General features: G+C 36.8%; 1 protein-coding gene across 2 annotated transcripts in view; it reads left to right on the top strand.

Annotated features, from left to right (window-relative positions):
* The window catches only part of FNDC3B (fibronectin type III domain containing 3B), a 329,131-nt gene that overhangs the window by 72,740 nt on the left and 242,513 nt on the right, over positions 1–13,878 (top strand). The gene's annotated exons all lie outside the window — the stretch shown is intronic.

Raw genomic sequence — 13,878 nt, 5'->3', positions numbered from 1 at the left:
CTGATAAAGTGTGTTTAAGCTTTGTAGTTTTCTACTTGTCTGATGACTTATTAATATGGTCTTGTAGAAGGGTTTCAATTTTACCTCTTACAAGTTAGGACCCATGTATTTTTATTTTTTTTTTTTGGTCTCTGGTTCTTAGTAAACAGTATTTGAGCCCCCCAGTAAGTGCCATGTGGAGCAATCACCAAAGCTTAGGAATGGCAAGAGAAACAACCAGGTACCTTGGTTTTACTCTTTACAGTCTAGTGGGGGGGGGCATTAAACATAGGGGCAAGGTATAAGTATTTAAAGGGCAGCGATGCAAATACTTGTGTTTATTTTTCTTATAGTCTCCAAGGATTGTCTTTAGTATTTATTGAAACAGAGGTTTTTATAAAAGTAAGCTTCTCCTGGTGTTACTTAGATGAGGCATTTTTATTTAAAACATTTTATTATTAACTTTTTTTTTGAATAAGATTAAATTTGTTAAATTTCCAACCTCTGATTTCTATTTTTTTGTTTGGTTTGAAGATATGTATTTGTCATGTTGAATGCGATGTGATAGCTATTGATATATCTCATAGTACAGTAAAAATAATGTATACACACAGGGAGAAAAGACACTTGTGCATCCAGAATGTGTTGCAATGAGACACTTCTGCATGCAGAATATGTTTGCAAGTAATCGTTTTCATGTAGGCAGATGCTTCTCTTTTTTTGTCCAAATGATTGATTTAAACATATAACTATATGAAATATATACATTACACTCCAAATATGACAGTAGTGTGCAAGCTGCATAAAATTAGTAACATTAATCTTGAAGCTTCAAATGCAGATTCTTTTTCTTTCTCTTCTACATTTCCAAGTGTAAAAGTAAACAGCCTATCAAGGAGCCAGTTGCTAAAGTGCCATAGTATTATATCTAGTTAATTTTGGGTTTAGGTACCTTTAGATTCTATTAGTTTCCTTATTTAAATTGATACTGGCCAGAACTAGGTGCCTCTTAGTCATTTTCTGGTTAACTTAAAGCTAGAAGTGGTGGGCCCCTAGAAGAAGCTGTAGTCACCTGCTGCTTTGGTGTTCATGCCTACATTTTTCTTAGCCCTAGGCCTTTTTCCTTAGTAAGTGACCTTCAGATCAGATCATCTGTTGAGAGGGAATGTGTTTTATGAGCTGCAGGTATGTTCAGCACGATCATTAACCAGAATAATTTGACCCTGCCTCTCCTGGATGGATCTTCTCTTTGCTGACCATTCCTTGCTCCTTGCAGTTTAATAGATAAGCATTTGGATGAAATGGATCGTCTGCATTTTGCAAATTACTTTGCCACCGGTTGGCAAATAATTGAGCAGTTAAGTAGAGATAGCAAAGAACCAAGAGTCTTTATGGTCCTTGTGGTGTAGTTTTGGGTACAAGTTGACTAGAGAGTATTTATTTGTATTGTAAAGCTGTCATTAAGGTTCCATTCCTATTGTTTAAAAAAAATGCAAATGAATTCTTGTGAGCCCAAACTTAGATTTGAAGGAAAATGGGCTTGTGCCGTTGTCTAATTATGTGACATGACTTTTAATTTTTAAGAGAGGCCATTAAAAATGTTCTTGTGCTTTCTAAGTAGTAGTTAGAAAAATTCAGCACTGAGTATGTTACTGTCATGGATAGAAGTTTTTTTGGCCTTTATATTGGAGTGTTGAGTTGTCATTCTAGTTCATGGGGAAAATTGTGACACACAGAAGCATGCGCTTTTTTTAAGTTAGTGATGTTTGGTAGCTAAATTGGCCAGAGTAATTCAGCTCATTTATTTTTTCCAATTTTACCATTTACATTTTTGTCTTACATTGCCAGAATGGTGTCTGTTTAGTACCCACTTAAGCTCTCATCACCTTGCAGAAAGGTCATATGAAAAGCATTCTTACAGAATGGTTGTTTCTTTATAATTTATTTGGTGGCTTTAGTCATGACTGAACATAAATTATGAGATAAAATACTAACAATATGAATTACCAAGGAATGGCATTTAAATTTTCCTTTTAGTGTTGTGATGGAAAAGCACATGTTAAGTATAAATACCCAGTCTGTGAATATCTGTTTTAAGGACTCAGGAAATCAATTGAGGGTGAGTTGGGTGATAGAGGACATTATCCTTTAATAAGTGAGTGTTCACATCCGGTTTGCTTCTCACAGTCTGTTTTCTCATTTTTAAAGTGGCTTCTTCTGGGTCAGACACTGGGAGATCTCCCACTTTTTATTGACTACCTCTGCAAACTGTGTTACTCCAAGCACTCTTGAAACATTAAAGAGCCTCCATTAACAAGATGGGTATCACACCAGGTGTGAGCTTGCTTTATGGAGGGAGCCAGGGGGACATTTTCTAACAAGTACTCCAAAACCTGGGGGAAAATGTAGATCAAACATTGTGTATGGTTGACTCTAACAGAGATTCCAGTGCCTTACCAATGTGAAAGATAAAGGTCAGAGTTTTGACATTGAAAGAATGCCAAGTGTTTGACTAAATTTTTGACATTTACCTTAAACTTAAATGTTACTTTTTAAGCTTGTTAATCACTAGAACACTTTTAGTTTCAACTTTAAACTTTTTTCGTTGAGTGGTTCTTTGTGGACAATAAGTTAAAATCAGCTGCTGAGAGATGGTAGTGGAGAGAATAGCTTTTAGTTGCTATTTTGATTTCTTTGTTACTTTTATGGTGGGGGGAAGGAAAACTGTTTGAAGGCTTATACGGTGCTGGGACTGGTGCTAAGCACTTACGTACATCATTTCATTCAGTAATCACACACCCTGTAAGGTGGTGATCAGTTTTATAGACAAAACCTGAGGTGAGAAAGGTTAGGTACTTGCAGCTGGCAAATCACAGGGCTAGGATTTGAATTCACTTATCTCCTCTTCCGAAGCTCCAATCCTACTTTTCCGGAAGTGTGGGGGCTGCCTGGGTTGAGTATATCTCCCTTTAGTCTTATTTAGGTAAACAATTGGGAAGAGACATGGGACTGGGTTCTTCTGCACAGTAGTAAATTATAAAGTTTGCTAAGACTGTCCCTCTTCCTTATCTTATCTGATCTCCACATTAACTCCAGATGGTGGCAGTTCTTCTTGCTCTCAGCTTTCTGAGACTTGAGGACTAAGCAGCAGTAGTGGCATCTGAAGGCCTGGAGGCCAGGTTCCCTTTGGAAGAGGAGTTGGGAGTGCAGTCTTCTGAATCCCAGACTGGGTCATCACAGTGGCTGCCTTTTCTTTCCTTAGGGAATGAGTCTCTCCCTGAGATTAGGAGTGGGGGAGCGACTCCCTCCGAGGTCAGCAGCTGCTGAGAGAAGGACAGTAGAGGTTTCTCACCCTGAGAGTCAGGAGAGGGCCTTTTTGCCTGCCTTTTCCTCTCAAACCCCACCCTTCATTTCCATTCAAAAATTACATCACCCTAGAGGGAGTTTTTGAGATTTAAATCTAAAAACTTGTAAGACTTGAATCTATTAGGTGGTTTGTTTTTCATTCTGATTTTATAATAATTTCTCTTAAGTAATGCCAGAATAAAAGAAACAAAAGTTTATCCTTCAAAAAGAAAGAAAATGGCCACTTCGCTACACACAAGCATTTCTTAAATCTCTCACCTCTGTTTTTCATGATCTCCAAGGGGAATATAGAATTAAGCATCATGTAGTATTTGTACTATGAACAATGATGCCACACCCACTTGCTAGTAAGTTCCTCATTTTCTTTGTTTTAGATTGATGAAGGATGCTTGGACTTTGACTCTCCTCAAGATGCTAATTATATGTTTCAAAAATCATGTGTTCTGTTAAAAATCACTTACACATAGTCTTGGAAAGAGAACTGGAGGCAGGGAGTTGCTTCAGGGTGCAGAATATTGTTTTGGAGGCCTTGGGAAATAAATCTTAAGAGTTAGTTCATTTACCACCAAGACATATTTAGTCTGTATATAAACAAAAGAAGTCACAGTGTGCCTGGACATTATTTGTCCCAGATGGAGTTTAAACTTGGCTCATTATGCTGCACTGATGTCATGGTGCATAAACTGGCCCTGAATTAGACGTGTGTAGATCGGCTGTGTGCTTGTATGTGCTGAGAGCCTGTGGGAGTGGGCGGGGCTGGCTGGAAAATCTTTGTCACATTTTTCCTTGTCTCTCTGTGGAGACTAGTGTCAGTCCTGAATTTGGACTCAGTGCAGGATGAGGGAAGAATTGGAATAATCTGTTCATTTGTACAAGTCAGTATGTGTATGTCCTCAAGGATGTAATTCTTCCGAGACCCAGAGTGTAAGTGTGCTTAGCTTTCCAACAGTTGCTTAACAAAGCTCTACTACTAAAATCTAGAAAGGAAAATCTTAAAAGCATTACATTTTTAAAGTAATTTTTAGTCTGTTTGCCTTGAAGTCTTAAATCTGGTGAGTTTCTTTACATTTTTTAATGGTCTTAAGTATCCAGCTGTGCAATTCTGTTTTCCTGGATTGTATAGTGGACAACCTCTCAAACTAGTTGCTTAAAAGTGTGTAAAAAGGCAAATGCCTGATGCTCTTTAGAGGATCTGAGTGAGTTTAATTCTGTGCTTTTAGAGGGCAGCTTGTGGGTCAGAAAACTGAGCAAGAGAGGATCCTCTTCTGGACTTTTGAGCACCTGATAGGAAATTTCCGAATGCTGTGGTGTTACTTTATTACTTTTAATTGCTGACTTTTGTTATGGTAATCTTAATTAGAAGCATTTCCAAGTAATTCAAACCATTTTTTAGTTGCAAAGGGCTTAGATTTCAGATCTTCTGTGAATGAATTCCAAAGTCACTCTTGTTGCTGGGATCCACAGAAGCTGAACAGACACCAGAATGTGAGTGAGTTGGGCAGCAAGCCTTTAAGGAGAGTCAGAACGTTTCCCAAACAGAAAGTCTGGTTAGAGGTGAGAATTGGCTGGTTTTAGATTTTATTGAGAACACAAAACATGGCAGATTTGGTTAGAAAAAAGTTTTTTTGAGACTGCATTTTACTTAACTGAGAGACTTTTGTCACTGGTATGAATTTAAAGAAAAAGAAGTATTAGTAAGGGTTATTTATTGAGCTCTATGTTATGAGTAAGGCCTGGTACCAGGGCCGCACTAGGGTTGCTCTATTCTTTAGAGCAAACATATAAGGTGAATATTATTTATTTTTTACAGGTGAGGAAATAAGGGGTTAGAAAGGTTACGTGACCTGTCTGGCAGAGTTGGAACTCAGCTTCAATCTGTCTGACTTGCTCTTCTCACTGTGTGTCTTGCGTTTCCTAGTTGATTTTTAAACAATTAGCTCAAGGATGAATTGAAACTAAAAGGAGATTAACTGAGAGTGACTTTACTAAATATTTATTCACGTGTACCTGTAATGCCACTCATTGGCCTGACTTCCATCTAATTTTACTTCAACATACAGTATAGCAGTAAAAAGAAACTTAAACATATAGAAGAAATATGTGTTATTTTATACTTATTTTTTTAAATCTTAGAAGTTCCTAAGATTCATTTTTTAAATTTAAAGATTGAGTTTTAAGTAATACTGTACTTTTACCTGCAATTTGGAATCTCTTTTTTAGACCTTTTGTGTATATATAATATGATAAAATGCAAATTATAACATCAAGATACAAATAATGAATTAACTAGGTCGAAATGGAATTCTTTAGGAATCAAAGTAAATATTTTGGGGACATGATTAACTTTGGACCTTTGAAAGTAAGTATTGCAATGTTTCTTCTTAGACTTGTTATTATATTTATTTTCTAATAACACTAGTACTCTTTTCCTTCTGGTCAGCAAACCAATGAAAAATGTGGTAGGTAGACAAACATAATCCACTGTGACTGCTTTGTGAGTGAAGTAGAAGAAAGGAATTATAGGTCGGTGCTGAATGGTTTTGGGATTAGTTTTTTAGAACAAAAGCCAAGAAACCAAAGAGAAATAAGGGACAGAAGAACTCTAGAAGAAGAAGGAGGCATAGGGAAGACACATGTCAGTGATAGCAGTGGAGGAAATGAAAATGGTGGAAGCATAGGTAGATGACAGAGTGACAGGAAGTAGGAAAATATTAAGTAGTTATGACTCAGAGAGCCATACACATTACTTTGTCTCCATAATATTAGCAATCCCAGTTTTGGTAGAGAGGTTGAGCAGAACTGTACAGCAGCAAATCCTGAGATCTGGATAACCACATTTAAAGGTTAAACCATTAGTCATTTTTGAATATTGTTACATGGAACAACATAATACCTGAATTGTGTCACAGATGGATGTTTCATTAACATTACTGGTATCCATGTGTCTAGGGTTTCCCTTCTCAATTTGAGTTTCTCACTGTTATCACAGTCACCTACTAATGTTGCTTTCCTGCTGGAAATTCCTTCAGCTCACAGGATGAATTCCAGACCCTTAAGTGGGGCAAACAAGGTCCTTCTGAAGTGGCCCTGGCTTGCCTTACCTTATCCCTTCAGTCTTACCTTTATCCCTCTGTCACATGCATACCCCATTATAGCAACATGGGAATTCTAGCTGTTTCTTTTTAAATGTATCATACCATTGAGGCCTCTGTGCATTTCCTGGTGTGGTTGTTCTTTTGATTTTCCACTTGTAGTCGCCTACTCCTCCCTTTAAATCTCACTCTCAAGTATTACTTTTCCTGATTTCTAGAAGGTTTCTTCAGTTTCCATAGCACTTAGTAGCAATTAATCATATTTTATTACAGTTAATTGTATTTCTCTACTCTAGCACCAGCATATAAGATGGGTAGTATTTCATCTTCCTCCCAGTAGAATTATCAGTGCTTAATAAAGTGCCTAGCACATAGTTACTACTCAGCAAACATTTGTTGAACTAATCAAGATTTCAACAATTGCCTTAAGTATTGATTTAAAAAAGAATGATATAATCAATGCAAAGTCAAGGCCTGAATAAGTGGTGTTATTAATCTGTGGAGGTGGGTGTGAGATCCTTTCCTGTCTTCCCTCAGCCCTTCTAAAACCTTAAAATATTGCATATTTGTATTCCTTTCTGATATGTTAATGGACACAAAATATCAGGCAACAGTAGTGTTAATTTTAAGCAATTAAGTATAGTAATACAGAAAAGTTCTAGAATATTTAATGACACAATATTGGAAACTGATTTTCTGTCAGAAGAATGGAAACATTATTTCTTTGATTATATTTTAGGGAGAAGAACAGTGTTAATAACATGATTAACATGGACTTGGGTTTTAAAAATAGTAGGATATTAGGAATATATGCAGTTAAATATGTTTCTTCACTGGCCTTGAGATTCCAGCATTAGAGAGTTGCTGGTTTAGGTTCAATGCATAGTTTTTTTGTTTTTAAGAGGCAGAGTCTCTCACTGTTACCTAGGGTAGAGTGCAGTGGCTCGATCATAGCTCACTGCAACCTTAAACTTCTGGGCTCAGGTGACCCTCTTGCCTCACTCCGAGTAGCTAGGACTATGGGCGCACATTATCATACTCAGCTAATTTGTTAAATTTTTTTGTAAAGATGGGATCTCTCTCTGTTGCCTGTGCTCGTCTCAAACTCCTCACCTCAAGCAGTCCTTCTACCTTGGCCTCCCAAAATGCTGGGATTATAGGTGTGAGACACCATGCCTGAACTGAATGCATCATTTATCAGAGATGTATGACATTAATGGGAACATCAGTGGGGATCAAAAACAGACAGGAGGGTGTAGTTGGATCTAAGTTGGAGTGAGACATGCTAGAATCAGCGTACAAAAGCACATTAGAAGTAGGGCCAGTGAGGCCTGAGCTGCTGAATGCCCATCAGTGTAAGCAAGGCCCAGCCTGGGGACACAGGTGTGTGGATGGGATTGAGGGTGGAAAATTGTTGTGCCTCACTGGGTGACATCTTTAACAAGGATTAGCTCTGAAACGGTGATAGCAGGAACCAAATTTTGTTCTCAGTGAATTTTCAACTAAAGAAAGGTGAATTATATTTTTGGTACTCAGCTAGTCTCTGAAAAGCATATTTAATAAAATGAAAAGAAAATGATTTAAGTAAACATGATAGTTGCCTGAAGCACATGATAGTGCTTCAGATGCACAAGGGTGTTTGGTAGCTATTACTCTTAGCCACAGGACAACTACACTAAAGCTTGCATGTAATTTTGGTCTTTTATATTTTTGGTTTTTATCCTGAAAGGCTTGGAGTTAAAACCTTAGACTAAAGTGTTTGTGGGTAGATTTAAAAGAGACTAACCTAGTATGGGCCACCTATATTATGTTATGCATTTTTCCCATTTAAGTTAATAAATGCTATATTTATATTAATGGCAAGCAGCAGCTCTTTTTGTAATAGAATCTCTTTATTCAAGGCAATGTATAATTAGAGGGAAGAAATGTACAACTTCTTACAAGCTGCTGTTGAATGTTCTTACCTCTATCTATAAGTGTTTTATTTTTGTTTACATGATTTCCCTCACACCTCTCGCCTCATCCCATGCATGTTCTATTTGTCATCCCCCAATGGGCAGAACTTTGTGTTGTTTAAGGTTTTGTCCCCAGTCCACATTCTGGGCACTTATTAATATTTGCTAAATTAAGACTGAGATATTGTAGTAATTTCTCTAAGGGCATTTATTTCATGAAGTGCAATATTATTGAACTCTTCTGTTTGTATGTATTTTCTGCAGGCATAAAATGGTGTGATTTCAGGGCATAAAAGTATTCCCCTTAGTTCATCTGATTTCTCTTTCCTAGGTTACCTGTTAGCCATTTCAGTCTTTTTTTTTTTTGTTAGCGACAGATGACTTTGAGGGGAAACATAGGAGCTTATAAAGCAATCTTCCTAGGAGTCATCTTTTGTTTTTTTTTAGGCTTCCTATTGGGCCATGAGAAATGGCATCTAGCAATTGTGATAATAGAGTACTCATTGGTTTGTCTTATGGTTCTGGGGGAATTAAAGGACTTGACAAGAACTGATCCTGCCCAGTATATTTAAAAAAAACTCCAATGGTTGTTAATTGAGGGATTCCTTTCCACCTAACTGCTGTATCCTGATTAGGGACAGGAGGTTCTGCTTCAGGAAGTGAGTACAGATTTCCTAGAAGAGAACTTGTCCTCTGTCTTTGGGGCTGTACCTTTGACCCAGTTAACTGCATTCTCTCATTTCAGCAGTTTTTTTTTTTTTTTTTTTTGCAGTATCTCTATAGAGAATTGACTTTGTGAAACCCACGCCTATTAGACGGGGAAGTGGTGTTGTAAGAATAGAGGAGCATGCGTTTTGGTCAGACAGGGCTGGATTTCAGTGCTAGCTCAGTCACTTTGTAGTTTTGTGACTTTGGACAAGTTACTATTTTCCTTAAGTTTTGGTTTTCCCATCTGTAAAATCTAGTTAATAATACCTACCTGGCAAATGATAGGGGTTCAGTGAATAGGAGCTATTTTTGTAATCATTACAGGAAAAACACCTGGAAAAAGTAGCCTGCATCATGCTGAATTAATTTTACAAATAAGAAATAGGCTGTCAAGGGAGATACGTTTTGAGAATTAAAAATTTGAATATCGGAGTATTTTCACTCTTTATGATAAACACAAATATTTCTGAAGTCCAGGAAAAAACAAAATAAGACCATTTATCCTACTGCTTGTGTTAAGCAAAGAAGAGCTTCATCTAGCGTGTGTGTCCTTGTACCTTGATCCTAATGTTTGTTTAAGTCCCCTTGGAAGCTTTCTGGTCTTGTGTATTCTTTTCCTATCACCTTTGGATTCAGGCTTCAGGTAGGACAGTTGGGCAGGATGGGGGCAGTCAATGCTTTTGCATCATCTTCCAGCATCTTTCTAGTTCACATGCTCATCATATTTTTAATCTTAGGACATTTTGTGTATATTATTACCACAAAGATAATTATTGGTCATTTGCAGCTCATTACTTCTCTTTTCCTCATTGGGAGAAAAGAGAAAGGGGACTCAGAAAACAAATAATAACAAATAATACTTTCTAGTTTGGGCCAAGGCCAGCTGTGGTTTGTGGCACAGAAAGATGGGTATGAATGGACAGTTTGAGGGGAAGAGGAGCTCGGAGTTTGGGAATCCTGTGTGTATGTGTGTCCATCTGTCTGTCTGCCTGTGTCTGTCCATCCAGGCCTCAGGAATAGGTGGTACTACGCCTCTCACATAGTCAAGTGTCAATTTTTAGAAGTTATTAGATATTCCTGCATATAGAATCCTTATTTACATGGGACTCTTTTGCAGCTTTTAGGTTGTATCATTTTTCCTTCTAAAGATATCTGTTGGATAATCATAAATGTTGGCTACAAGGGAAAAGCGTTCATTTATACATGAAACAGCTAAGAGTAAGACAAGCCTCACAAAGTGTGGCAAGTGGGAAAAGCTCCAAAAGTGAAATAGAATCTTCTCTCCCAGCATGGTTTATTATCTCGATTGTCTCAGTATTGGATTTAACTTTTAGGATTGCTGCAAATGTAATATTTCATCTTTGGTCATTTTCTCAGCAGCAGCTTTTTTTTGATGGACTAATACATTGCAGTGATTGCTTAGTCAAGTGGCTGGTAATTTTTTATTTGAGGCATAAATTAGGAATTTGCCTCCAGGAGTGTTCTTAGATACTATTGATACCTGGTTAATCAGCCACCCAAAGTTTAAATTGCAACAGTAGCTTTCCTTTTCTTCTTTTAAGGAGTGAAAAACAGATTTAGATTTATACCTATAAGGAAAGATGGTGCACTTTGTTTCTGTTTTCCTGTTAGGTGAAACATTCCCTGCTGTGTTTGCTCAATTTTATTCATTCTAACTCTTGTTTTGTTGTTTCTTTAGACCTTGGAAGAGTGGTCACTTATTTTTCATCAAGCCTTGATAAACTGCCTTGTGTTTATTTCGGGCTTCTTGGCTCATGTAGCCCTAATGGTTTGAAACAGGTCTGATGAAGCAATAGGAGCTTAAAGTATGTTCCTATGATTTGACTAGCATGGTTCTATTTTAACATCTCTAGGGAAAAAATATTAGTGGTTAAAATCTTTGTCTTTTTCCCTCCTCTGACAAGACACAGAATACAATATGAATTGTTTTAATGCTGACTTTGGAAAAGCAGGAAATGCTTAGTAAGTGGACACAAAATGAGGTTTGGACAGCAATGTTATGGCTTATGTTTTATATTTAAGAGAAATTGTAGCAGTTATATCTGCTTTGTAGCTGGAGGGAGGGAGACACTGACTGACTCGTATGATACAAAAGGTTAAGTGCCATGGGTCTGCCAGGGTGTGACTCATGCCCCTCAAGGCTGTGTGATGCGAGGCCGGCTCATTCATGTCTGCTGTCAGGATTGGTCATTTGGCTAGTGTGTGTCAAAACTTTATTTTTATCTGCCTTATTGACAGTGAAAACAGCAAGGTGGTCAGCCTCCCTCAGTATAATAAAATGCTTTCTTTTGAAATATTTTGGTGCTAAGATGAATATGGTTTGTTCAAATAATGACTTCTGCTCTTACTAGGAAAAATTGATATTGGGACACAGGAGATGTGCTTGGTTTCTGAGGTAACTTGGTAGATTATAATCTGGTTGCCATAGCAACTCAACAGCAGTGAAAATTACATGAACTAAACATTTGAAGAGATGTCATATTTTAGTAGGATGCTTAAAAGCCCTTTACCTATCATCTTTCTCCCTGAAGAAGTGGGGTGGGGGTCAGGAATTGAACCCCCTAATCAGAGCAGGGGAAAGCATAAGTGGGCTTGGAAGGCTAATGCCTCTGGGCCATTCTTTGAATTGTGGCCAGGTGTCAGTGACTGCTAAGGAAGTTACAGATACTTCTCGTGCAATATGATATAGCAGATAATGTGACAATCTGGAACATATCCCAAATCAGAAATCCTTTTTCTTGCCTGGGACTTCCCATAATAGTGTTAAGTTGTATTTTCAAAACCAGTATTCAGGACACATTGTCTGACAATTATGAGTGTGGTAGAAGAGAATATATGAATTTGGGATTGTCAATGAAAATCCTGGGGCATAGAGTCTTGTCCACTTATTCTTTTTTCCAGCTAATTAATTCCATGGGCACATATTATAATCCTATCCAAAGAGGTTTAAACACAAAGCAGATGGTTTCTGCTGTATTATAGTAATGCTATTATAGAATTGGTCTAAGGACTTTTTAAAAGATATGGCTAATTCCCTTTATTGAAGTGTTGTTTTATTCCATTGTAGTTGAGTTCTGCTGTATATTGATGCAAAAATAAAGTTAACTCAAATGGTTTGCATGTTATGGGAATGACTTTAAAAGTTCAGTGTCAAGAAAGTAAGTGAAGTATTTTAATCGCTGGAGATTTGAAGAGATTTCCTTTTGAGTTCTTAAAATGGCCCAGTGTATTTACATTGGGAGAATTTGTATACTACAGACTGAGAGATTATTGACACAGTTATTGTACAGAAAAAGTAAATTACCTTGAAATAACTGTTACAATTCAAGATAATGTGAAGTACCAGAGATAAAGCTTAGACTGCTTTTCTCTGAATTATCCTGTTTTTTCTGAATTTTAAAGTTTTAGTATTCCAGTAGTGTTTCCTTTGGTGAATTATTAGAAGCAGCAAAATATATGGATATTAAAGATTTAGTATTTAAAGATGGAATGATTTTGATATAAATAATTTTACAAAACAGATAAATTATGGTATACATACTAAAGTTAACTTTTAAATTTCATCTCATGAAAGCTTAATTTGTAAGTTAAAATAATTACTTGTCATTATTTTCCTTATGTTTTATGACTTTCATTCATTCCGTGGAAGTAGTAATTGAGCACTTTATGCCAGGCATGAAGCTAGAAAGTCTGATCTTATCCCTGTAAGTGCCTTGATTAAAGAAGGAAAGACAGACACTAAAATACTTATTTGGTTAGTTAATTGCAATTCCAGGAAGAAGTAGAGTTGGTTTTTTGTTTTGTTTTATTTTTTTGGAGAACATGTAATCGGGGAAACTGACCTATCTGAGAGTCAAATGCCATATCTTAAGCTGGGAAGGATGGATAGATGTTAGCTATTGGTCGGAGGGGAGGAGTGAGGTGAGTGGTGGGCAGAGATGAGGGAGTACAGGAAGAGCATTACAGGCAGAGGGAACAGTATGTTTGATGCCTTCAAGCCAGGGAGGAACAAGACTTGCTCCAAGAACTATAGGATAAATGTGACACTGCCATCCTGTCAATTTCTAGAAATATGTAGTGATTACTTTAATAGCATTAACCTTGTACATTGTGACTTTTTAACTACAGATTTTAAGTTTGGATTAAGTCCTTTAAGTTGTATTTAGATATAAATTAGTAATTTTTCCTTTTGATATCCTTTGATTAGAACTAAAACTATGAGGCTGCTAAAAGAACATATTTTGCCATTGCCACTCATGGTCTAGTCTTTTGGAAATTGTCTACTATTAAATATAGATGTTCATATAACTAAAACACTGACTTCAGATAATTTAAACATTTGAGTGTTTGGTAGTGGGGCCTATTTAAAATAGTCATTTATTTTATACTGCTCATTATTGTTTCAAGATCCTGTACATAGCTACTTCTTTTTCCCAACATTTTTCTTATAAATTGCTTTCTGTTGTCACAAAGTGGAATCATAACCCAGGTCAGTTATAGTATGGGAACAATATGCAATAGTATGAGGTCAGGACCTCATTTCTAGATGTAGTTTTTCTTTATAAGTATAGTTTCTGGTCTTTTTTCCCTTAAGTGTTGTTTCTAAATACATGAAAGACAAAAAGGAATTGGGTTTTCCAAAGAAAAGGTTTCTTGACTTTTTAAGTTACATGGCATGATAAGCAACACAGGAGAATTCACTTAGCTAAATTGAAATGCGTGTACTCCTCCCACGCCCTCATCCCCCAGTTTGAACC

Source organism: Microcebus murinus, chromosome 1 (assembly GCF_040939455.1).
Source record: "Microcebus murinus isolate Inina chromosome 1, M.murinus_Inina_mat1.0, whole genome shotgun sequence".
Classification (NCBI taxonomy): Eukaryota; Metazoa; Chordata; class Mammalia; order Primates; family Cheirogaleidae; genus Microcebus; species Microcebus murinus.
This window is presented reverse-complemented; position numbering and strand designations above follow the sequence as displayed.